Source organism: Nycticebus coucang, chromosome 10, assembly GCF_027406575.1.
Source record: "Nycticebus coucang isolate mNycCou1 chromosome 10, mNycCou1.pri, whole genome shotgun sequence".
Lineage (NCBI taxonomy): Eukaryota > Metazoa > Chordata > Mammalia > Primates > Lorisidae > Nycticebus > Nycticebus coucang.
In genome coordinates this window covers 45,229,278-45,255,764 of record NC_069789.1, presented here as the reverse complement: position 1 = coordinate 45,255,764, position 26,487 = coordinate 45,229,278, and the positions used below count along the sequence as shown (strand labels likewise).

At 36.7% G+C, this 26,487-nt stretch overlaps 1 protein-coding gene across 1 annotated transcript in view; it reads right to left on the bottom strand.

The window, feature by feature from the left end:
* The window catches only part of USH2A (usherin), an 868,259-nt gene that overhangs the window by 798,651 nt on the left and 43,121 nt on the right, over nucleotides 1-26,487 (bottom strand). The gene's annotated exons all lie outside the window — the stretch shown is intronic.

Genomic DNA, 26,487 nt, shown 5'->3' with positions numbered 1-26,487 from the left:
TAGCACAGCCATGAGGGAAACACATTTGTTCTAGTCAGCTACACTAAAGATACTATTACCAATCTAACATATACATGTTTTATATCAGCAGTATTCTCAGAGCATGAGAGAGCCAACAATATATTAACACTAGCATGACAGTTTATTTAAGAAAAGAAAATTGTCTCTGTAGAGGGACAGAAGTTAGAAATGTATGGCTAAAGCTCAGTGTCACTGGTCTAATAAAGGTAATAATTCTTAGGTTTTCTTTATAGCAGGTAACACTCCTCTGACAGTTCTGTCATATCATTCAAATAAAAATGTTGTCTTTTACAAGTTTAAGTGCACCTTTATTTTGAGTCAGATACAAAGCATGTTTTTGATTTTCTGTATTCACTGTATTATATCTGTAGTCAAGAGTTCAAGACCTTTTTTTTTTTTTTTTATCAACTCATCACATATTTGCTTAGTTGAAGAATTCAGTGTCACATGCAGTGAATTCCAGAAGGATATTTTCACTTTGTTGGTACTTAAAAAATGATTAATGATGATCCCAAGCTGCTCTCTTCCTTTGTCCCCTCCTCTACCAACCACCTTTCTATAAATAAGATTAAATCTTCTTTGGTTTTCTGCACCATGCTTTATGTTCCAAGATTCTCTAAACTATTTTACAATTCTGATCTGGGGCCCCATCACACGGGAACTGTGAAGACTAAGGTGGCTGTTTGCAATAGCTCATTCTGATGATCCCCTTGCCAGTTATTTGGGGGAATTCATACAATGGAATTTCTGATTTGTGAAAAGAATGCCTTCTGCTAAAGTAAACTTCCCACCTATCTCATTCCCTGGTCCTAGGAGGATTTGAGTAGCTTGTACGTGTTTATTGGTGTGCTTCAAATGAATGAATTAGGAAGACCAGCAGCAATTGTAGAAAAGCTTCTAAGTCCCCGGTCATAAGAGGTTCAAAAACACTTAGAAAGAAGAGACAGATGAGCAAGTCACTCTCAAATTTTCATTTTCTTGGACTTTCATATTTTATTTTAACCACTTTCTAGGTCATATTCATGTCCCTGTGGTAGGTTATACTCATCCCTTTCAGTGCAAGAATGTACTGGATTTTTTTGAAAAGTAGAATTCCTGACAATATGCTCCCATTCTTATGCCTAATTAGTGGGGAGCATAATTCAAAAGTCCAGAAAATCGTACAATAGCTGAGTAGCTACTAATGGGAAGTTTTCCACAATCACCTGTTCCATTGAAATACCAGATTTTTTTCTTTTTTTTTCTTTTTTTTTTTTTTTCGCTATTCTACTTCTAGGCACCATGACCAAATGGACTTGCTGATTCAAACTGGTAAATAAATAGGATAAATAGGCAGAATACCCCTGCTGACTTTCTTACTGAACAAATTGTTTTCCTATTACCTATATCCTTCTCGTTTAAATTGAATTTATAAAGCATCAACCGAGTATCCATCATGGTCTTATGAGTTACACCAAGAAAAGTCATTATCCTTTCTCTCAAAGAGCCTGTTTGTATGAGTACAACAGAATCATCTTAATATACTAAGTATTTGGATCATTATAAACGATGATGTTTGCTTTTCTTTTAAGTACTGAGTCTCAATGAAGCCAATGAAGCTTTGTCTTTTTCAAGGAGTTTCTCTGAGAAGTTATATCTTAATTCGTTAATATATATGGTGTATAACTTATTTCTGGACACTCTCAGTGGGACTTGTCTTTCCATAACCAAGTCCCCAGGAACACCAGTTTCATTAATTTAATGGAACTCATTTTATGCATCCTGAATGATGGCTTAATAGATTAACAAGGAGATTTGAGAACATATCTTAATTTCAAAATTACTCTCAAAAGATGATGGTGGACAATACAAATATGAGAACATCATTTTGAGTGTTAAGAAATTCAAATGAAAAAGAAAACAACTGTGATACGAGTCAGAAGAGAAAACTTTATGGAGGAGAAAAGTCTTAGACTTTCTAAAATAGAAATTGTCCTGAAATAGAAATTTCTATTTCTAAGTGAAAGGAAGATTTACATAAAAGATTCCACTATTCCATCTATATCTTTAAATCAAAAGAAAGGGGCTGTATCTTGAAAACTCTATAAAGTTATTTTAAGATATCACGTGTATATTGTATTCCTCCACCTAAGAACACGTGGAATCCCCACACATCCCATCCAATTTGCTTACCACTCTAAAGTGAAGACAATCTGAGGTTTTTTTCCTCCACTCACCTCACCCACTTTTATTTCCAACCTTTACCACCAGCCAATCTCTAGTCTAATTGGTAAGATCTCATCACTGTCTGATGATCACACCCAAGGCAGGTTTGCTATTATCTCCATCTTAAAGATAATAAAACTGAAGCACAGAAAATTGAAAATAAAAGTTATTCAAGGTCATATAGAAGGCTGAGTGGCTTCAGAGTTAGTTTTAAGCAGCTAACTTTTATTTGTGATACCCTGTTAGGATTTTGAAGTAACCGTCATTTGGTTTAATGGACACATCCATTGAGTGTCTCCAACTCTACCCAGGGAGGGGTTCGGGCTTCATGCCAACACCTTCTACCATAAGAAAGGTAACATCCTCTGTGTGCTATAACCACTTATCACATGGCCAACATTGTGCTGAACGTTTTGTTTACATCATCTGACTTCTCAGATTGCCCTGTTACAGTGGTCTCATCCCAAATTATACCATAACAAATAAGGCTTAGTTATTGTAGTATTCTTCTTCGGCAAACTACAGGAAATCTTTTAACTTTGAACAGTTTGTACTATTCCATATAATTATCAAAACTGACTAAACTGAAAGGTATCTCCTACAATGTCAATTCCTAAGTCTCAGCTTGAGACACACCTAATCCCTTTTGTACGTGAGAGCTTACATAAACACAAAGAAAGATGTCATTCCTCTCCCAAGACTCCTTCAGCATAACTGGGTTTAGTTCCTGTGAAGTTCCAAAAATGACATTGTTTTTAATCCCTCCTTAAAATGTGGCTCCAGAAATACTACAATTTCTGGTTATAGTCTAACCTGTCAAATTGGTACAGGATTTTCTCCCTAATACAATTCAAAATTGCATGCTAGATTTTTGGCAATGACATAATGCAGGAAAACTGATAAATTAAGTTGAACTGGCTCTTTACTGCAATCCTGCCTTTCCAAAACTTATATCACCCTAAATCATGTACACCCACTCCTGTATATATGCAGCTGGCTTTGTGTACCCAAGGGCAAGAATTTATATATATCTATTATATTTCTCCTTGTTAGATTCAGCCCATTGCTCTGAGTTGTCAAAATCTTTTTGGATGCTATGTCTGTCATTCAATGTATTTACCATCCTTTAAGATTGGTGTCATTTGCAAATTTGATGAGCATGTCTTACATGCTGGGCAGAGGCTCAATAAATAGTAAATGACTAAGTGATACCCCCAAATAAAACCAACAAAATAATCTACATGATGTTACAATGCTAAGCATTAAAGGCACCATTTTCTAAAATGTGCCATACTATGATACTTCACATACTCTGTTTCCCCGAAAATAAGACATCCTCCAAAAATAAGACCTACTTACAGGAAAGATAAGACGTCCCCTGAAAATAAGACCTAGCACATCTTTGGGAGCATACCTTAAAATAAGACACTGTCTTATTTTTGGGGAAACGGGGTACTTTTCAGAATTTCCTTACTTGCTAACATGGGTTTTTATATAATATACACAAATACTCCAGTGCATAGCATATTTTCTACTAAGCTGTATTTATACATACGTGTGAATAAGGAACAGAGGTAATTACTCAAAGACTGTTGCTTTAGCAGAAATTAATCATGTGAGTTGCCCACAAATATTTGGAAAGTACATTCATGCCACTGCTAGTTCGATTCATTGAATAGCTGCTTAAATCTTCATTGATTTTGACTGCATGAAAGATGCTACTGAAAAATGAAATCCTACACTCTTCAAAGGCTCTTCTTGGTTTTGTTTGTTTTGTTTATTTCCACACATTCATAGTGTTTAAACGCTGGCTCCTTCCCTCTGTCATCTCCTCTCCTCTCTACCTCCTAAACCCAAGCCCTACACACACTTTCATTTTTTTGTCTCTGACTAACTCAGACAGGCCAGGCCCTTAAGTCATCTACAGAATTCAGACCACCCATTTGAGTAATTCCTCTATAGTGAGAAGGGGAGTAAAACAGTGAAAACCTAAGTGTATTTCACATACACCTGGGTATGATGCTTTGGAAATGCTGTTCTCCCCACGACATCAATTACAGCTCTTCACATACTGCAACCTCCCAAGGATGAGCCTCCAGTTTAACTGATCTCTAAAAATTTAACACAGGAATGAATGCAAGTTGTTTTGTGTGCATGTCCTATCTCAACTAGATGTGAAACTGTCATGGCCACTTCTTCCCAAATGATTAAATTACTCTTGTTCTTTATTTCAAAAATAGCTATTAATTTTTATATCTATTGTAAAATCTACCAATGCTCTGATTTATTATTGATTTCCTAAAGAAAGGGGAGAAATCTAGCCTACTTTCTGTAGATATTGCCTAGGAATGGATCACACACAATACTACATTTAAGGATGCTGCCAGAACACAAATTGATTCTCACACTTAATTATCACAATACATCATTGGTGCCTTTTTCTGTCTTATTCACAGGGCTCAGATGATTTCCAATTATTAGAATTAGCTCTAAAATAACTTAGTAAATGTTTTCCATATTTGCTATCCCAGCAATCTTGTAGTTATTCATCATAACTATAATTCCCTCTTCTTAAAAGTCAACGTCTTATTTTGTCCTCCAGGTTTATAAAGAAAACTACTCCTCAAGCAGGGTCTGATGGGAAAAAAATAAAACTGATCATCATGCCCTTTAGTAACAATGAACAGCTTTTTTGAAAATAGTACTGTGGTTAGAATATAGAATGAGTACCTGATGATATGCTAAGTGTGATGCCACACATAGGGCTACATAAAACAGATCTTTCCGCTGAGGAATTTGCAATCTGTAATAAAAATAGGAATATTGAAAATACTTCAAATGCATGGCAGTAAATGCAATAAACATAAATAGAGTCTTCAGAGACAAAGATGGGCAACAGAGAAATTGCCTTGGAAGTCTCTGGTGATATCCCTATTACTCCCCTTCTCACTATAGAGGAATTACTCAAATGGGTGGTCTGAATTCTGTTGTCCATTTTATCTTTCCCATTCTACCAGTAACACAGCCCGATTAGTAGTTACATTCTGTTACTTAAAAATATACCTCAAATTAAAAGAAATGTACAAGAACAGTACAAAGATTTTTTTTTAATGAGCCACCTGAGGTTAACATAATGACTTATTCCTCCTAAGTACTATAGTATATATTTGCTACCAAAAGAAAAATTCTCCTACATAAGTATAACATGAACTCAGGAAATTCCCATTGATGTGTCACTACCTTCTTATCCTCAGATGTCATTCAAGTTTTGCCAATTGTCTCAAAAATGTTTTTTACAGAGCACAAACCCAGTCCAGAATTGCATGTTGCAGTTATTTGTCATGACTGTTAAGTCTCCTTTCATCTGGAACAGTTCCTTAATCTTTCCTTGATGCTCACGGTCTTAACACTGTGGAAGACTAGAGCCCAGCTAATCTGTAGATTGCCTCTCAGTCTAGGTCTGTCTAGTGTTTCCTCATTACATTCAGGTGATACTGTGCTCTTACCACATCTTCTACATGACATCACTTCTATGTGTTCCATTAGTAATGAAGTTAATTTTAATCATTTCCAGTACTGTGGTTTCTTCTTGGTATCTCCACTATAGGAGCACAATTTTCCCCTTTACAACTAACATTTTGTGAGCCAGATGATTGGAGACTGTATAAATATCTTGTTGCTGACTAAACTTTTAATATTTGCATATATTTATTTTTATCTGTATAGACTCATGAATCTCCATGTTTTCCAGTGGGATATAATACATTACTCCTAATATATACTTCAATGCACAAGTATTTCCATGTTTGGACAGTGGAGGCCCCATAAAGCTGAATTCTATGCCATACTGACATGTCTCGATAATTCTTGAGTACCTTCTTGCTGTATGATATAGGATATTCTATGTTCATTTTGTATTTCCACATCTAATCCCTGGAATCAGCCATTTCTCCAAGTAATCTTGGCTCCTTTAGTGATAAAAAATATTTAGAAACAAAGTTCAGTCTTAAATACATGCATGCTATTTGGGTGTTACTGCTCCTAGGCCCTCCCTCTCCCTTGCAGTGGGGGAAGAAAATATATATGACATATATATATGACATATTGACCTGAAGCCTTATCAAAAAGAGAGAGTGTATAACACATATTTTACATGTTATATTCATATAATAACCTGTACTCTTACAATAAAGCAAACTAGAGAAAAGAAATTACTATTAAGAAAGTCTTAGGAAAGGGAAAATATATTTTCTATTCATGAAATGATAGCGGATCAGTAGAGTTGTGCAGCGGAAGTGTGCTGGGCCTATAAATGACAGTAAATCATTATAAAGGTATTTATCTTCATCATCTTTACACTGTGAAGGAGGAGGAGGAAAAAGAAGAAGAGTTGCTCTTGCTGTCTCATGAGTGGCAGAGGTGGATGGGAGGCAGGAAAGGCAGACACACTTGGTGTAACTTTTATTGAAATATCTGCATGTGAGTAGATACACCTCTGTTGTTCAAGGTCAACTGTATATATGTATGTATGAATATATATATATATATATATCTTTATGCACACATACATATACACACATATACAAATTATTGAGATTATACCCATAATGTCAATTTCAATCTAACACCCTCAATTCATTCTAGTCTTCTTTCCTTCCATATTGTAATTCCCTTCTCCAAAAGGAAGAAACCTGGCTCCCATTATCCTCAATATATATACATATTTAATTTTCTATACCTAACCAATCTTCAGATCTTCAGTTGTCACGCCTCCACCAAGAGACCTCTTCCTGCATTCAGGTCTTTACACCTATGACCAGTTGCTATATCCATGAAACCTTTCCTCCTCCCACCCAAGCCCTAACACCTCAACAGTTAGCATTCTTTCTCATCATGGGTCCTATGGTTTCCATGACCATAAAAGCAAATGGTAAGTTTTTGGTTTTCATCTTATTCAAATCATCAGCAGCATTTGACAGAGATTAATCATTCCCTCCTTAACTCACTTTTTCATTTGGCTTCCAATACATCAAACTCTTGTAATTTCCCTCTTACTTTTCAAGTTGTTCTCCGTAGTCTCTTTTGCTGAATTCTCTTCTTTTCTTGGATCTGAAATGTCCTAGGGTTCAGTCTTTGTACATCATTTCTTTTCTGCTTATATGCTGTTTCCTTGATACCATCTGATCTCATGGCTTTAAATATCACCCTAAGTTGATTGCTCTCAAAGACTATCTCCAACCCAGACTTCCAGTTTGGTCCCCTTTATCCATCTTTCTATTCAGCACCTCTTCTCAGAACTGTCTATTAGGAATTTTAAACATAAATGCTCCAAACCTTCTTCTTCCATATTCTTCTCACCTTGGAACACTGCAACTCTATTTTTCCAGTGTTCAGGCCAAAATCTTTGAAGTCTTCCTCATCTCTTCCCTTACTCTTATGCCTCACACTCATATCATCAGCAAACCCAGAGATTCTACTTTCAAAATACATTGAGAATCCAATTTCTTGCTCCAACCTGGTGCAAGACACTACCACCTCTCCCCTAGATTTTGGAAGAGGCCTCCTAACTAGCCTCCCTGATTTGTTCTCTACTCTTCTCTTTGAGCTGCTGCTTTTAAGACAGCAGTCCAAGGATTCTTGCTGAAATAATGTCACTCCTTTGCAAAAAGATCTCCTGTGAATTCTTACTCCTTTACCCATGGGCTGCAGAATGGATGCATTAGCAGGCCTGAAAACAACATTTATCTCTGTGTACAACTCTATCAGAGCACCTGGGCAAGCAGGTACTTTGTCAACAGTCATATTTTAAAAGGAATCTTTTTGTTTGAGCAGAAGATCTTATCATTGAACTTAAGATACTCAGTAAACTGTGATGTCAATAGTATACTGTCATCCAGATTTTGTTGCCACATTGATAGAACACAGGGACTGTAGATTTAGCATAATTTTTAAGGGCCCTAAGATTTCCAAAAGTATAAATGAGCATTTGCACTGCTCATCAATTTCTCTCTAGCTAGCAAAGTCCTTGATGGCCTCTTCTTCCAACAGAAGATGATTTTGACTATATTGCAAACCTGCTGTTTAGCGTAGCCACCTTCATCAATTAGCTTAGCTAAATCATCTGAATAACTTGCTGCAGTGCCTACATTAGCACCTACTGCCTCACCTTGCACTTCTATTTTACACATACTGCTTTTCTCTTTAAACCTCAAGAACCTACCTCTGCTACCTCCTCATTTCTCTTAGCCTTCATAAAGTTGAAGATCTAGGACCTTGCTCTGGATTATCAGGCTTTCCCTAAAGAAAAGGTTGCCGCTGGTACGATCTTCTGTCTAGATCACTAAAACTTTCCCCCTATCAGCAATGAGGCTGTTTCACTTCATATCAATTGTGTGTTCACTGGAGTATTACTTTGAATTTCCTTCAAAAACTTTTCATTTGCAATCAGAACTTGCGTATAAGAGGCCTAGCTTTCTCCCTATCTCAGTTTTCAATATGCCTTCCCCATTGAGCTTTTGATTTCAAGTGAGAAATATGCAATTCTTCCTTCTACTTGCACACTTGGAGACCATTTTAGAGCTATGAAATGGTCTAATTTCAATATTACTGGATCTAAGAGAATTGGGAACCCCAAAGAGAGGGAGAGAGGCAGGGCAGCCTGTTAGGCAAGTCGTCATAACACACAGCATATATTGTTTGCCATTTTAAGTGGGCATGATTTGTGTTTCCCCAAAACTATGACAATGATAACAAAGATCACTGATTACAAATCACCATAACAGCTATAATAATAATGAAAAAGTTTGAAATATTGTGAAAATTACCAGAATGTAACAGAAACACAAAATAAGCACATGCTGTTGGATGAATAGCATTGATAGACTTGCTTGAAACAGGGTGGCCACAAACCTTCAATTTACAAAAAAACAAACAAACAAACAAGCACATTTTCTATGAAGCATAGTAAAGCAAATCACAATAAAATGAGGAATGCCTATAATTACCAACTAATAGACACTCATTTACTCTTCATCCAATGAACGAAGCTTCATCTAAACCAACTGTTGAAGGATTAATAGGATTTATCCAAGTGTGCAAATGGCAGAAGGTGGGAAACAGTAAGTTGTAGGAAAAGTGAAAAACACAAGAAGAAAATATAAAGACGGTTAAGTTACTCTAAGCTTCTACTGAAGCTGAATAATCTCTAAGCTTTTAAATATTCTTCTAACAAAATGAATATTTTTAACATGTTGAATTTCAAATCACTTTTCCCCAAATCATTTTCTTTTTTTTTTTAAATCTCTCTTGAATAGTAATGATAAAATTACAGTATAATGAAAATGGTGGACATTTATGTTTATACTTCCAGGTAGTAAGCCAAGGCCTTGCCAAGAGATGTGAACTCAGTACCGACCCCAAGTCAGAAGGCTCATCAATCAAGCCCTCAATATGTAGGCAGATACATAGAAAATCATTTCTTTGTACATTCCCAAAACTACACTTCACACTAGTACTCAGTTAATATCTTAAAAATCCTAAGCAGTAATTTCTGAGTAGAAACAGAGTCCTCCATGTAAGCAAAGCAGAGGGAAATGCTCACTTATGCTATGCAGGAGTGGCATCTGCTAGAATCTTAGAGTGGGATATCCCTTTATAACAAGTGAATTAATTGTATATTCTTAACATATATGCATGCTTTTCAATAAGTACATATCATCCAGCCATTTTGTGCCCTCTTGGGTTTTTGTAGCCCTAGTAGACAGTACTAAGAAAATATTTCATAAAATATGTCTCATAAACCAAATGAAGAAGAGCCATTTCAATATGAAGAAAACATATGAACATCTTTAAACTCTTTCAGAGAACTTCGTCATGAAATCTAATAAGAATTTATTTTAAAAAACATTCTAGAATTAAGAACAATGTCTTCATAACGATCTTTGTTTACAGGTGGTCCTTTCTGCCCTAAAGCTGATAAGATGGTAATTGTCTAAGCAGTTTTGCTCAATCAGTAATGGAGAATCACATGTATTTAATTTTATTGGCACAAAGAAAATGATGATAGAAAATCATCATTCCTTTAAGGTAAGGGTATATTAGCCCCAAACATAAAAGTAGTCATTTATGGTTCAAATACAGAATATTCAGCAAATCATATTCTTTCTTTTACCTCTATCACAATCACAAAAATAAAATGATATTGTGTCACCAAATTAGACAAAATAAATGAATGTTTTTATCATCTGAAAATTTTAAATTGGCAATTGGGTTGCCAGATTTCAGTGGTGCTCTTGAAAATAACTTTTTTTTTGTCTTTGTAATTCATATTTATCCAGTGCAATTCTTACATATTTATTTCCAAGCCATATTCTCCCAGGTAAGTAGAAGCTGTCAAAAACAAACAAAAAACTAGAAATTTGGAAAGGTTCTGTGTTTAGGATAGTTCTTTCTTTTCTGGATCAGCTTTCCCCCCCTATATTGACATACCCACGAAGGTGAGGTCCAATATAAAAATACGAAGGGGGAAACATTTTCCTGTGGATTTTGCTCATTAAAAAAGAAAATTAATGAGCTTATAATTGACTTCATCTCTTTAGAAGGAGCAAATCAAGAATGAAGGTGGACAGTAAATGGTGAACTAATTGAAAGGTAAGGATAAGAATGACTGCAGTTGTAATATCTAATATAAAAGCACGAGCGTAGTACCCATTGTCTCTCATATAATATTCAGGACACTTCACGGATGCTCCATATCCCCATTTAATTATAGCACTAATAAATTAGCATAGCGTCCCATCACCGTAAATATAACTGGGCAGTAGTTTCCCACACTTTCTACAAATTCACCTTTGAATTATAATTTATAAGTACTCAATTTAGGCTGAGATCACAGGACTTCAGATATTTTTCTACCAGAAGATGTGGAGATAAAGAGATGTGGGATTAGCTGAGTGTTGACTGTCATTCAGAGCTCAGTGTACTTACTGAAACCCCAGAGAGAACCTGCATACACACACCAACATAGGTAGTCACTCTCAAACTTTGTCATATTATCCTACTTTAATTCTTCAGATATTACTCTTCTCTCGGTATAATTCCTGGTAATTTTTTTTCGCCCTCTATCCACCCCTCAAGATGTGAACATGCATACACAGACACCCAAACATCCACAAACTGGAACTATGGGCTCTAATTAATTCACTGCAATAGTCCAAACACCTAGAACAAAGCCATTTTCATTGAAAGATACATTTCTTTGGGCAAATTTAACATAATGCTTTGTATTTTTTTTATAATTTTTTTCTCCTTCCATTCTCCATTTTCATCTTCTGAAACTTCTATTATGTGAGCATTGGCTCAACCTGTAAATGTGTCTCTATTCACTGTGGACTAGATATGATAATTATGGAGCCAGAAAAAGTATGCAATGCAACTCATTTTCTCAGCATGGGGACTGCACTACATCCTGATTCATCCACCTTCCTCCTCATGGCCTCTGTGCTCCAAACTGAGGTCAAATGTCTCCACTGCCTGATAGGAAAGTGCATGAGAATCCGACCCAAGCTGTCACTCTAAGTGCTGTTTGCAATTCACACCCCTGTGGCATTTGCACCCACAAGTACCCTGCCCACAGAGTCTGCTTTATGATTGCAGCCCCACTACTCAGTGGTGTCCTCTGCCACATTCCTCTCCTGTGCATATTCTAGGCTATGGTTTCCTTTGTCCATCTAATTTCATCTGCCTTCTACTTTTCTGGTTCCTAAAAACAAATTTCACTATATGTGTATTCTTTTCCATACCTCACAGTAGTAGCATTTTTGGTCAGCTGTTGATGCCTAATCAGACTAAGACTGTAAATCCCTTTCTCCAGTGGAAACTAGAAAAAAATTTGATAACAAACTGTAAGAAATCATTATAGGTACTGCCTAAGTACCTTATTCATAATGTGCTTGAGATCTCTCAAATTTTCACTTTACCAATAGGTTTTCACACTAACAGGAATCAGTGTCTAAGTCATTTATACCATCAGACCAGCTGGATGACAGCAAGTTGTCAACAGATTTCCCAAGGATTTCTCTGAGGAGCTAAAGACGTACAAGAGAGAGAAAGTGTCATTCCGTCTGAATCCAACCATTATACCAATTGACCTGAAAGCTAGAAAGGTTCTATTTCTCTAAGGAAAATAAAACAATTGAAAAGCTTGAGTATCCAATCAAACAAATTACATTTATACCCTTCCCCAGAGGGCTGCACCACTTAGGCTGTAAGCAGAGTTTAGAAGGAATATATATTTTAATGGACAAGCTTATTGTGGGTTAAACCAATGGAAGGGGAAAAGAATAAAACTGAAATTATTGAACCAAAAAGCTATGTATGTGTAAAAACCCAAACTTACTTGAAATAACATTTCATGTGGACTTGAATTCAAGCACTGTCCATTAAAAACTGGATATTTATTGACTTCAGGGGACAACTGATAAGGAATTCCAGTTTTATTTTAGGTTTTCATTAATGATCTACAAGAAGGAATCTGTTAATGAAATCTGCAGACAGATGACATTAAATTGATAGGTACTGCCCAAGTCACTGAGAAATAACATAAAAGAAAATGCAAAAGGTTCGATATTAGTAAATAACTAGTAATGGAATTCATTCTAGTTAAATTCAAGGTCATTCAGAACACACAGTTTAAATAGTATCTCTTTCCAAGAAGCTTAAAATGTGTCTGAGTTCTGCTGTCACTACCTCCTATTTATTGGGAAGCAACACTGTTATAGGCACCAGAATACAGTGCCAGAATCGTGAAAAATCAAACAGACCAGAAATACCAAATACAGAAGAAGAAAAAAGTTCCAGGGAATGTGAAAGGAGGCCAGTGTGTGTACATCCTTTACTTGATAGGAAAAGTTAAGAAAATGTATGTCCTTTTAAAGGAAATTCCAGTTGTCTTCTGGGCTATAAGAGTTCAGAGAAGGCTGAGTGTGAATGCATATGTGTAGAGAAAAGAATAGCATTGAATTCAGTGTGAGACAAAATAAAGGAGAGAAAACAGAATCACTAGTTTAGCCACAGGTTCTTTTTTCTTTTTTTTTTTTAACTAGGAAAAAAAGAGAGCACTAAGCTATATAACCAGGAAAAGATGACCAAGTAATCATCAATCATGGAAAAGAGAATTCTTTTTCAGGATAAAGAAAAATGATTTATTATAGAATTTAGCAAAGTTATAAATGTCCACTCACCATTTAGAAAATATCTTAGATTTTCCTTCTATCACCTATCACTTTTTCTCAACATCATCATCTTTTACCAAAGTCACTCAACCTTTCAGTTCAATATTTACTGATATTGAATACCCACTATGCAAAAGATATTTTGCTATGTTGAGATTTATAAATGAATATATTATTTGCCATCCATAAATTCAAAACTCTACCAAATGTGAAATATACTTATCAATATCTAACAAAATCTTACTGTATGATGTCATATAACCAATAAGAGAAAATGTTGCTGTAGGTACAGAGAACAGAAAAGGAGAGAGGGAGTTAAGGTGATTTTTTCCAACAGCAATTGTATCTGTGACAGTCACTGAGACATGTGTACAAAGAAATAGGGATGAGGAAAGCAAGGAGGAAAGGTGAAGGCAGAAGGCACTGAATAAAGACAAGAAGAAAAAACTTGCATGAAGATTACAAAGGCCCTGCTTTGGGAAATGTGGGTACAGCTCCAGGTACATAGAAGGACAACAGACACACAGTCTGACAAATTTTCAAGGCTCGTAAAGATGTGGCTAAGAGGAGAATTTATTCTCTGGAGTATAAGCAGTGGTGATCATAGAGTTTATTTAAACAGAGGAAGAATATATTCACATTTGTATTGTAGCAAGAAAATAATTTTCACTGTGAAGGTTGTTATGAAGACAGAGTAATCAAAAATACTAGGGAAAAAAGTGGGAAGGGAAGAATTAGAAATGTATTAAAATATACAAAGTAAGGCCGGGCATAGTGGCTCATGCCTGTAATCCTAGCACTCTGGAAGGCTGAGGCAGGTGGATCTCTTGAGCTCAGGAGTTCAAGACCAGCCTGAGCAAGAACAAGATCCCATCTCTACTAAAAATAGAAAAACTAACAGGTATGATAGCAGGCACCTGTAGTCCCAGCTAATGGGGAGGCAGAGTTTGAGGTTGCTGTGCGCTATAATGTCACAGCACTCTACTTAGGGCATCAGAGTAAAACCATCTCAAAAAAAAAAAATGTAAAGTAGAAGTTTATTCAAAACTTGATGAGTTGTCTTTGATTTATTGGCAAGTACATCCTACTTTTCTGTAATGAGCATGTAATGCTTTTATAGTCAGAAAAAAAATTCATTTTCTTAAAGTTGTGGTTCTCTAATAACAAATTTTCTAAATTGTAGCATAACAGATAACTTAGAGGTCCTACATATTATGTTGTTAATATGTAAAATGTGCTAAATAATGGTTATCAATTTATTAGAGAAAGAATTTATGAAGAGCACCAAAGGAATCATAGCAACAAAAACAAATGGGATCTGATCATATTAAAAAGTTTCTGCACAGCTAAGAACACAAACAATGGAGTAAATAGACAACCTATAATGGGAGAAAATACAGTAGAACCTCTGTAAGTTGACCACCCAAGGGACTGTAACAAGCTGGTCAAAATACAGAGGTGATCAACATACGAAACTAGGTTTACCATATTCATATGTACTTGTGATGCATGTCCAGTCTATGAAAATTAGGTCAATTTAAGGAGATGGTCAATGTAGGAAGGTGGTCAACTATGGAATTTCTATTGTATTTGCATGCTATACTTCTGATAAAGAGCTGATAACTGGAATCTACACAGAATTCAAGTAAATCAGCAAGAAAAATATCAAACAACCCCATTAAAAAGTGGGCAAAAGACATGAATAGGAACTTTTCAAAGAAAGACAATCTAATGGCCAACAAAAACATGAAAAAATGTTCAACATCTCTAATCATTAGGGAAACACAAATCAAAACAACAGGAAATATCAAACTCCAGTGGTAATGGCCTTTATCAAAAAGTCCCAAAACAACAGATGCTGGCATGGGTACAGAGAGACAGGAACACTTATACACTGCTACTGGGACTGCAAACTAGGGCAACCTCTATGGAAAGCAGTATGGAGATTCCACAAAGAATGAAAAGTAGACCTACCATTTGACCCAGTAATCTCACTACTAGGTATTTACCTAAAGGGAAAAAGATAATTTATCAGAAGCCACTTGCACTTGAATGTTTATACAGCACAATTTATAATTGCAAAGATGTGGAAACAACCCGTGTGCCCATCAGTACACAAGTGAATTAATAAAATGTGATATATGTATACCATGAAGCACTACTCGGCTGTAGATAATAGTGATCTGACAGCTTTAGTAACAACCTGGAAGGAACTGGAGACCTTCTTCTAAGTGAAGTATCACAAGAATGGAAAAACCACCACTGTATGTCCTCAACACTAAACTGGAACTAATCAGTCAACCATTTCATGCACATATGGAGGTAAAACTCAATGGAAATCAATCAGGTAGGAAGAGGGAGGAGGGAAAAAATAGTGGGCTAACTTATACCTAACAGGTGTAATGCACATATTCTGGGTGAAGGGCACACTTATAACTGAGACTTCAAAACTTTAGAGAATCATCTTTACGGTTCCCCTAATCTCCAAATTAGTAATGAAATTAAGCTGTCCCATTAATTTACCTAATAAAATAATTTTTTCTTTCAATTTTCTTGTGCTACATATTCAATAAATTGATTCTCCTTTACAATTGTCTCTTGGTATATGTGAGGAATTGGTTCCCATACACCAGCATAATCCAAAACCAAGGCACACTTAAAGCTTGAAGTCAGCCTGGTAGTATCCATGGACACAAAATGTTGGCCCTTCCTATAGGTGGGTTTCCAATCTTACATATTCTCCATCAGTGTTTGGCTGAAAAAATTCTCCCTGTAGGTGATCCAGTGCAGTTCAACCCCTCATTGTGCAAGGGTCCCCTGTATTCTTACAGAGGCTTCCAAAGGAATTGTTCTATTTTTGACTCTGCTCCAATACTGGATGATGTCATCAATCATTCACTCATTCATTCATTCGAAAAGTATTTACTGAGAATTAACCACATCCAAACAGGATGCAAAGGCCTGAGGGGAACAAAAATAAATAATGTAAAATTCATGACCTAAATTCATGGTATATGTATACCATGGAATATTATGCAGCCTTAAAGAAAGACAGAGACTTTACCTCCTTCATGTTTACATGGATGGAACTGGAACATATTCTTCTTAGTAAAGTATCTCAAGAATGGAAGGAAAAGTATCCAATGTACTCAGCCCTACTATGAAACTAATTTATGGCTTTCACATGAAAGCTATAACCCAGTTATAACCTAAGAATAGGAGGAAGGGGGGAAGGGAGGAGGGGGAGAGGGGGGAGGAGGGAGGGTGATTGGTGGGATCACACCTACGCTGCATCTTACAAGGGTACATGTGAAACTTAATAAATGTAGAATATAAATGTCTTAACACAATAATTAAGAAAATGCTATGAAGGCTATGTTAACCAGTGTGATGAAAATATGTCAAATGGTCTATAAAGCCAGTGTATGGGGCCCCATGGTTGCGTTAATTTACACAGCTATGATTTAACAATAATAATAATAAAGAAAAAGAAAACACTTAAACTTTGAAAGCTCACTGACAGCATTACAAATGCTCATTGTGGTACTATAAATTCAAGAAATCACAGATTTTGTAATTATGAGTATAAAAATGGTAGTAATACTAAGAGTCAAGGTTGTGAATGTGGCTTCCCAGGGAGAGTGTGTACAATGTAAAGTGCACAGTGTTAAGTAAATAACACAAAAAGGACAAAACCAAGAGCCTCAGTGGAAGGAGAAAAGGCCTTGAGAGAGAGATGAGGTAATTGGAATAAGTTGCTGAGTTACAGTTAGGGCCTATTGCTCGAGTTAGAGCATGTATAACTTTTCATGTATCTCACACATAAAAGGAAAAATAATCAGACTGGTCACTAATCTTATGGGATGGAAGACAGAAGAAAACAAATAATGAAGATATAAACTATAAGACATAATAAAAGCCAACATTTAGCTATAAAAAGATGACCTGAATATTCAGCTAAGAAAAGATTACAACCATATTCTCAAGAAAAGATTAATTAACACTAAGATATATGCTGGTAGTCCTGGGATTTTAAGGACAAAGAAAGAAACCTATAAGAATCCCACCAAAAAAAAACCAGGTCACCCAAGTGAAAAATAATTCTCAAGCTTGTCTCAGATTTCTTTTCAGAAACACGATTCAGTGTATTAAAAGCTCAGAAACAAAAGGGTATATGAAAACAATTTCATCATCATCCAAGTCATTGTCCAGGGATGCAGGCATTAGAAAGACATGCTCAGCTCTGCAAGGATTCAGAAGGCACATCACCAGCTATGTTTCTTTTCAGAAATGGAAATACTCTCACCAAATAGAAGACTCAATTCAAATTAAGAAATCAGAGATTTCTTATTATTATAAAAGAGTATCAGTGAGTATTGAATCCATTTAAACAGCATATAACTTTATAAACAGTTTAAAATGCAATTATAATGCTTAAAATAGGAAATACCATTTTAATGAAACTATTTTGCTGTAATATACTGAGATAGGAATCCCTGTTTATTCCAACAAAAACTGGAATGTGGAAAGAGACAGAATTTTAAAATTAAAGATATTATAGCTCCCTTACTTTCTTAAGGGACTTAATATGACATTTCTTACATAAAATTTATGAATTGATAAATATAGAATTAAATCATTTTAAGTATATTTTAAAATAATTACTAGTATAAATAAAACCTAATTTAAGACCCTTCAAATTACAAATACCTTCACTGAAAAAAGAAAGAATGGGAGGTGGAGCAAGATGGCGGCCGAGTAACAGCTTCCTTGCATCTGGCCACCGTGAGCCTGGGGAGATAGGACTCCAGGCATCTCTGGCTGGTGGGATCTGCCTATCATCACCCCTGTGAGAATACAGGGAGTCAGTGAGAGAATTCTGTACCCCAAGAGGAGGACTAAAACAGTGGAAAAATGGCAAGTGGTCGCATGTATTCAATCCGTCTAAACCCGCCCACAACTGTAAGTTCAGTAGCAGCGAGACAGCAAACCAGAAAGGCCTCACCTGTGAACTATTTTGGTGTCTTTGGACTTGGCACTCAGTTTAACAGCCTTGGGGAGAGCCTGAGCGGGAGTGTGGAGAACTCTGGCCATTGTCTAGGGCCCCAGTCTGAGCCGCTGAACCAGATGGAGCTAATAGTGTTTGGCTGTGGGTCACAGGGAGCCATTCTGAGCAATCTGCCCTGGCAAGCTCCGCCCTCAGGGTGGCAGAGCTAGATTCGGGTGGGAGCTGGTAACCCAGCGACCAAGTAGCCTAAGGGTGGGATCTGAGCCGCCTTGCAGCCCTAACCCTCAGGGGCAGAGTGAGACCGGTTTTGGCACACTGGATAAGTGGATAGCCCCTTCAGCAGTGATTCCAGTGACAAGACTTTCCTGGGAAAGCTTCTGCTCAACAAGTTTACAAGTTCAAAGTGCCTTTTAAGTGGGCTGAAGAGAGATTTAGGGTGTCTACCTGCTGGGGTTTGAAAAATCAACAGCCTCCAGTCGTATCAGAACTGTGATTAACATCTCATAACCCAGAAGACCATGTGTTGCCCAGACAATATTCAATAATATATACACACTGCTTTATTTTTGGCTGTGTTTTTTTTGTTTTTTGTTTTTTTGGTTTTTTTTTTTTTTTTTGGTTTGGTTGGGTTTTTTTGTTTATTTTGATGTTGTTGATGTTGTTTTGGTTTTTAATTTCAACCTTTTCCATACAGATCCTTTTTCTTTCTCAATTTCTCTAGTTTAATTATAATTTCCCATTGCTGCCTTTTTCATTAACTAGAACTTCATTTTTGCTAGTGTTTCTACCGCTATTATTTGGTTTTTCACCCAATTATATCCCGTGAAGTTTTCTGTTTGCTTGTTTGGTTTGATTTATAGCATTTTTGTCTTTTCTCTCTACTTGGTGGAGGTGGGGTACTGTGTCTGATCAGGTTAGCAAAGAGCTGCTGACCTCAAGGGAGCCACCCAACTAGGCACCCCCAGAAGGTGGGGTTTTTTTAAGGTTCTGTCAAAGTACACTACTGTACACCTATATTGCTCTGTCTCCCTCTTTCTGTGCCTCTCTTCTTTTTCTCAATATTCCTTTTACCCACCCCCTCTCCTTTCTCTATTTTTCTTTTTTTTTCTTATCACTCAGTCCTCCTTTCTTTCATCCCTTTTTTGCTCTTAAACCTTCTCACCCTTCTGGTCCTGTAACCCTTAGTCCACAGGCACAAGAACTTAAAGAGCAAGAGGAAGTGAAAGGAAAATTAGGGCAAGGAAACAGATAAAAGAAATCACTCATGAGGAAGAATCAGCAGAAAACTCCAGGCAACATGAAGAACTAGTCCAGAACAACCCCGCCAAGGGACCATGAGGTAGCTACTGCAGATGATTCCACCTATAAAGAAATGTTAGGAATGACAGAAAGGGAATTTAGAATACACATGTTGAAAACAATGAAAGAAATGACGGAAACAATGAAGGACACTGTTAATAAAGTGGAAAATAACCAAAAGGAAATCCAAAAACAGAATCAAATAAGAGATGAACGATATGAAAAATATAAAAAGGATATAGCAGAGCTGAAGGAAATGAAACAATCAATTAGGGAACTTAAAGATGCAATGGAAAGTATCAGCAACAGGATAGACCATGCAGAAGAAAGAATTTCAGAGGTAGAAGACAAAGTTCTTGAGATAACTCAGATAGTAAAAGAGGCAGAAAAGAAGACAGAGAAAGCAGAATGTTCACTGTCAGAATTATGGGACTTTATGAAGCGTTCCAACATACGAGTTATAGGAATTCCAGAAGGGGAAGAAGAATGCCCCAGAGGAATGGATGCCATGCTAGAGAATATTATAAAAGAAAATTTCCCAAATATCACCGAAGATTTTGACACACTGCTTTCAGAGGGATATCGGACCCCAGGTCACCTCAACTCTAACCGAGCTTCTCCAAGACACATTGTGATGAACCTGTCCAAACTCAAGACAAAAGAAAAGATTCTGCAAGCTGCCAGGAGTAAGCGTCAGTTGACCTACAGGGGCAAATCCATCAGAGTGACCGCAGATTGCTCGAATGAAATTTTCCAAGCAAGAAGGCAATGGTCATCTACCTTTAATCTACTTAAACAGAACAATTTCCAGCCCAGAATTCTGTACCCTGCTAAGCTAAGCTTCAAAATTGACGGAGAAATCAAATCATTTACGGATATACAAACATTGAGGAAATTCGCCACAACAAGACCAGCTCTACAGGAAATACTTCAACCTGTTCTGCACACTGACCACCACAATGGATCAGCAGCAAAGTAAGAACTCAGAAATTAAAGGACAGAACCTAACCTCCACACTGATGCAAAAGATAAAACTAAGCAATGGACTCTCACAAAATAAGACGAACAGAATACTACCACACTTATCAATTATCTCAATAAATGTTAATGGCTTGAATTCCCCACTGAAGACACATAGATTGGCTGACTGGATTAAAAAACACAAGCCATCCATTTGCTGTCTGCAGAAACACACCTGGCTTCAAAGGACAAATTAAAGCTCCGAGTCAGGGGTTGGAAGACAACTTTTCAGGCAAATGGAATTCAGAAGAAAAGAGGAGTTGCAATCTTATTTTCAGATACATGTGGATTTAAAGCAACTAAAGTCAAAATAGACAAAGATGGTCACTTTATATTGGTCAAGGGAAAAATACAACAAGAAGACATTTCTATTCTAAATATTTATGCACCCAATTTAAATGCTCCCAGATTCTTGAAGCAGACCTTACTCGGTCTGAGCAATATAATATCCGATAATACCTTCATAACAGGGGACTTTAACACTCCTCTTACAGAGCTGGACAGACGCTCTAGACAGAAATTTAACAAAGATATAAGAGATTTAAATGAGACCCTAGAACAACTGTGCTTGATAGACGCATATGGAACACTCCATCCCAAAGATAAAGAATATACAGTCTTCTCATCACCCCATGGAACATTCTCCAAAATTGATCATATCCTGGGACACAAAACAAATATCAACAGAATCAAAAGAATTGAAATTTTACCTTGTATCTTCTCAGACCATAAGGCACTAAAGGTGGAACTCTAACAAAAATGCTCGACCCCACCCAAAGGCATGGAAATTAAACAATCTTCTGTTGAATAACAGATGGGTGCAGGAAGAAATAAAACAGGAAATCATTAACTTCCTTGAGCATAACAACAATGAAGACACAAGCTACCAAAACCTGTGGGATACTGCAAAAGCAGTTTTGAGAGGAAAATTCATCGCTTTAGATGCCTACATTCGAAAAACAGAAAGAGAGCACATCAACAATCTCACAAGAGATCTTATGGAATTGGAAAAAGAAGAACAATCTAAGCCTAAACTCAGTAGAAGAAAAGAAATATCCAAAATCAAATCAGAGATCAATGAAATTGAAAACAAAAGAATCATTCAGAAAATTAATGAAACAAGCAGTTGGTTTTTTGAAAAAATAAATAAAATAGATAAACCATTGGCCAGACTAACTAGAAATAGAAAAGTAAAATCTCTAGGAACCTCAATCAGAAATGATAAAGGGGAAATAACAACTGATCCCACAGAGATACAAGAGATCATCTCTGAATACTACCAGAAACTCTATGCCCACAAATTTGACAATGTGAAGGAAATGGATCAATATTTGGAATCACACCCTCTCCCTAGACTCAGCCAGGAAGAAATAGAGCTCCTGAACAAACCAATTTCAAGCACTGAGATCAAAGAAACAATAAAAAATCTTCCAACCAAAAAATGCCCTGGTCCAGATGGCTTCACTCCAGAGTTCTATCAAACCTTCAAGGAAGAGCTTATTCCTGTACTGCAGAAATTATTCCAAAAAATTGAGGAAGAAGAAATCTTCCCCAACACATTCTATGAAGCAGACATCACCCTGATACCAAAACCAGGAAAAGACCCAAACAAAAAGGAGAATTTCAGACCAATCTCACTCATGAATATAGATGCAAAAATTCTCAACAAAATCCTAGCCAATAGATTACAGCTTATCATCAAAAAAGTCATTCATCATGATCAAGTAGGCTTCATCCCAGGGATGCAAGGCTGGTTTAACATACGCAAGTCCATAAACGTTATCCAGCATATTAACAGAGGCAAAAATAAAGACCACGTGATCCTCTCAATAGATGCAGAAAAAGCATTTGATAAAATCCAGCATCCTTTTCTAATTAGAACACTGAAGAGTATAGGCAGAGGTGGCACATTTCTAAAACTGATTGAAGCTATCTATGACAAACCCACAGCCAATATTTTACTGAATGGAATAAAACTCAAAGCTTTTCCTCTTAGAACTGGAACCAGACAAGGTTGTCCTCTGTCACCTTTACTATTCAACATAGTGCTGGAAGTTCTAGCCAATACAATTAGGCAAGACAAGGAAATAAAGGGAATCCAAATGGGAGCAGAGGAGGTCAAACTCTCCCTCTTTGCTGACGACATGATCTTATACTTAGAGAACCCCAAAGACTCAACCACAAGACTCCTAGAATTCATCAAAAAATATAGTAATGTTTCAGGGTATAAAATCAATGTCCACAAGTCAGTAGCCTTTGTATACACCAATAACAGTCAAGATGAGAAGCTAATTAAGGACACAACTCCCTTCACCATAGTTTCAAAGAAAATGAAATACCTAGGAATATACCTAACGAAGGAGGTGAAGGACCTCTATAAAGAAAACTATGAAATCCTCAGAAAAGAAATAGCAGAGGATATTAACAAATGGAAGAACATACCATGCTCATGGAAGGGAAGAATCAACATTGTTAAAATGTCTATACTTCCCAAAGCAATCTACCTATTCAATGCCAATTCTATCAAAATACCAACACCGTACTTTCAAGGTTTGGAAAAAATGATTCCGCATTTTGTATGGAACCGGAAAAAAACCCGTATAGCTAAGGCAGTTCTTAGTAATAAAAATAAAGCTGGGGGTATCAGCATACCAGATTTTAGTCTGTACTACAAAGCCATAGTGCTCCAGACAGCATGGTACTGGCACAAAAACAGAGACATAGACACTTGGAATCGAATTGAAAACCAAGAAATGAAACTAACATCTTACAACCACCTAATCTTCGATAAACCCAACAAGAACATACCTTGGGGAAAAGACTCCCTATTCAATGAGTGGTGTTGGGAGAACTGGATGTCTACATGTAAAAGACTGAAACTGGACCCGCACCTTTCCCCACTCACAAAAATTGATTCAAGATGGATAAAGGACTTAAACTTAAGGCATGAAACAATAAAAATCCTCAAAGAAAGCATAGGAAAAACACTGGAAGATATTGGCCTGGGGAAAGACTTCATGAAGAAGACTGCCATGGCAATTGCAACAACATCAAAAATAAACAAATGGGACTTCATTAAACTGAAAAGCTTCTGTACAGCTAAGGAGACAATAACCAAAGCAAAGAGACAACGTACACAATGGGAAAGGATATTTGCATATTTTCAATCAGACAAAAGCTTGATAACTAGGATCTATAGAGAACTCAAATTAATCCACATGAAAAAAGCCAACAATCCCATATATCAATGGGCAAGAGACATGAATAGAACTTTCTCTAAAGATGACAGACGAATGGCTAACAAACAATGAAAAAATGTTCATCATCTCTATATATTAGACAAATACAAATCAAAACAACCCTGAGATATCATCTAACCCCAGTGAGAATGGCCCACATCACAAAATCTCAAAACTACAGATGCTGGTGTGGATGTGGAGAGAAGGGAACACTTTTACACTGCTGGTGGGACTGCAAACTAGTACAACCTTTCTGGAAGGAAGTATGGAGAAACCTCAAAGCACTCAAGCTAGACCTCCCATTTGATCCTGCAATCCCATTACTGGGCATCTACCCAGAAGGAAAAAAATCCTTTTATCATAAGGACACTTGTACTAGACTGTTTATTGCAGCTCAATTTACAATCGCCAAAATGTGGAAACAGCCTAAATGCCCACCAACCCAAGAATGGATTAACAAGCTGTGGTATATGTATACCATGGAATACTATTCAGCTATTAAAAAAAACGGAGACTTTACATCCTTCGTATTAACCTGGATGGAAGTGGAAGACATTATTCTTAGTAAAGCATCACAAGAATGGAGAAGCATAAACCCTATGTACTCAATTTTGATATGAGGACAATTAATGACAATTAAGTTTATGGGGGGGAAGCAGAAAGAGGGACGGAGGGAGGGGGGTGGGGCCTTGGTGTGTGTCACACTTTATGGGGGCAAGACATGATTGCAAGAGAGACTTTACCTAACAATTGCAATCAGTGTAACCTGGCTTATTGTACCCTCAATGAATCCCCAACAATAAAAAAAAGAAAAGAAGGAAAAAAAAATAAGAAAAAAGAAAGAATGAATGATGAACAGGTATTACTCAAAAGAAAAAAATACATATAGTCAGCCTACAGGTCTAGGTAAGATATATACAAGAAAGGAAAAGAAATGCAAAATGAAACAAGAATACACTAACACTATTTTCCCTATCAGATTAGTGAAAATAAAAAGTATAATTTCCTGCATTGAAAAAAATTTAGGAAATAAACACTCCAATTCCCTCTTTTTAGCAAATTTTTCCAGGCCCTGAAACTTTTGATAGGAGTCCACCAGTCAAAATACTTTCTGAAGGCAATATATCAATATGAACAACAAAAATTATGCACATCCTTTGAATGAAAAGCTGAACCTCTGGAGTTTACCCTAAGGCTGTACTGAGGGGCTAGTTCCATTTGGAAATCATTAATTTATAGCGGCCTCAATCTATACACCTGTTTATTTTTCTTCAGTATTATTCTGCCATTTATAACTAGTACATAGAATTGAGAAGGCAATCAGGTGCATAATTTGAGGATGGTATCTAGAGACAATAGAAGGACAAAGAAAAATGAAAGGGAAGAACATGGTTAAAATACCACTAAAGCCATATTCCTTCTGACCTAGGCGAGAAGTGAAGGAAGTGAACCTAGAGGGACCCAACGGATTCAAAGTCAAGGGCTTAACTTGGTGTGTAGCCTATAGTTACCATTTAGGGTGGATATATCATCAGAAAGAGGGCTTTTAGTGTGGCTGAGAAGGGTAGTAAAGAGATGAGAAAGAGAAGATAATATCGTCACTGATCAAAACATGATGATGCAGAGAAAGACTATAAGTTGGCTGAAATTTTTTCATTGCATTGGCAGAGGGTCATGTCCAAGATGTCACCGGTTGCAAAAAAATGAGGCAGGTATTAAAGATAAGTACATATCTAATTAACATAAACTTTAAAGGTAACGTTTTTATACAATGTGTGATGGGAGAAAAAGAAGAATGCAATCTCTACACCTCTATTGGCTCCCAGCAGGCAGGTGCGTGAGGAATAGATGAATGAGCACCCTTCAATTGGAAAGGTGAGGAAAAGGGTACCTAGGGGGAAAGAATCAGTGTTTACATAAGGCAGGACTTTGAAAAACTGTTGTCAAAGAGTCTGCAAATGTACAGAAGGTGGCATGTTTACAAACTACTGTAGAATACAAATGTTGTCCCAATGTGGAAAAAGAAAGTAAATAAATGAAAGAGAAATAATGGTAGTGGAATATGGGAGAAGACATCTAACTTCAGGGACATATATGTCGGATGACAACAAAGGATCACAGCTTTACTAGAGACTGCAGAGGAGCTGCTGCATAATCCAGCTGGAATCCTGGGGTGAAAGTGGCTCTAGAGTTACGCTGCTTCTACCTTTAAAATAAAAGACTGTTTCCCTTCCTTAATTTCCATTTGTTGACCATTGGTTATGGAACCCTATTCTCAACCTCTTCAGGTTTCTATCACCTGACACTAAAATTCCTTCTGGTTTTCATCTAATTGTGATAGGGCATTTAACCTACTCAAGGCAAACTGGACCAGTCACTCTTGGCCACTCATAATATTCTAACCTTTGTGCCTTTCTCCATTCTGACCCTAAACCTGGAATTCTTCTCTCCCCATGTCTCCCTC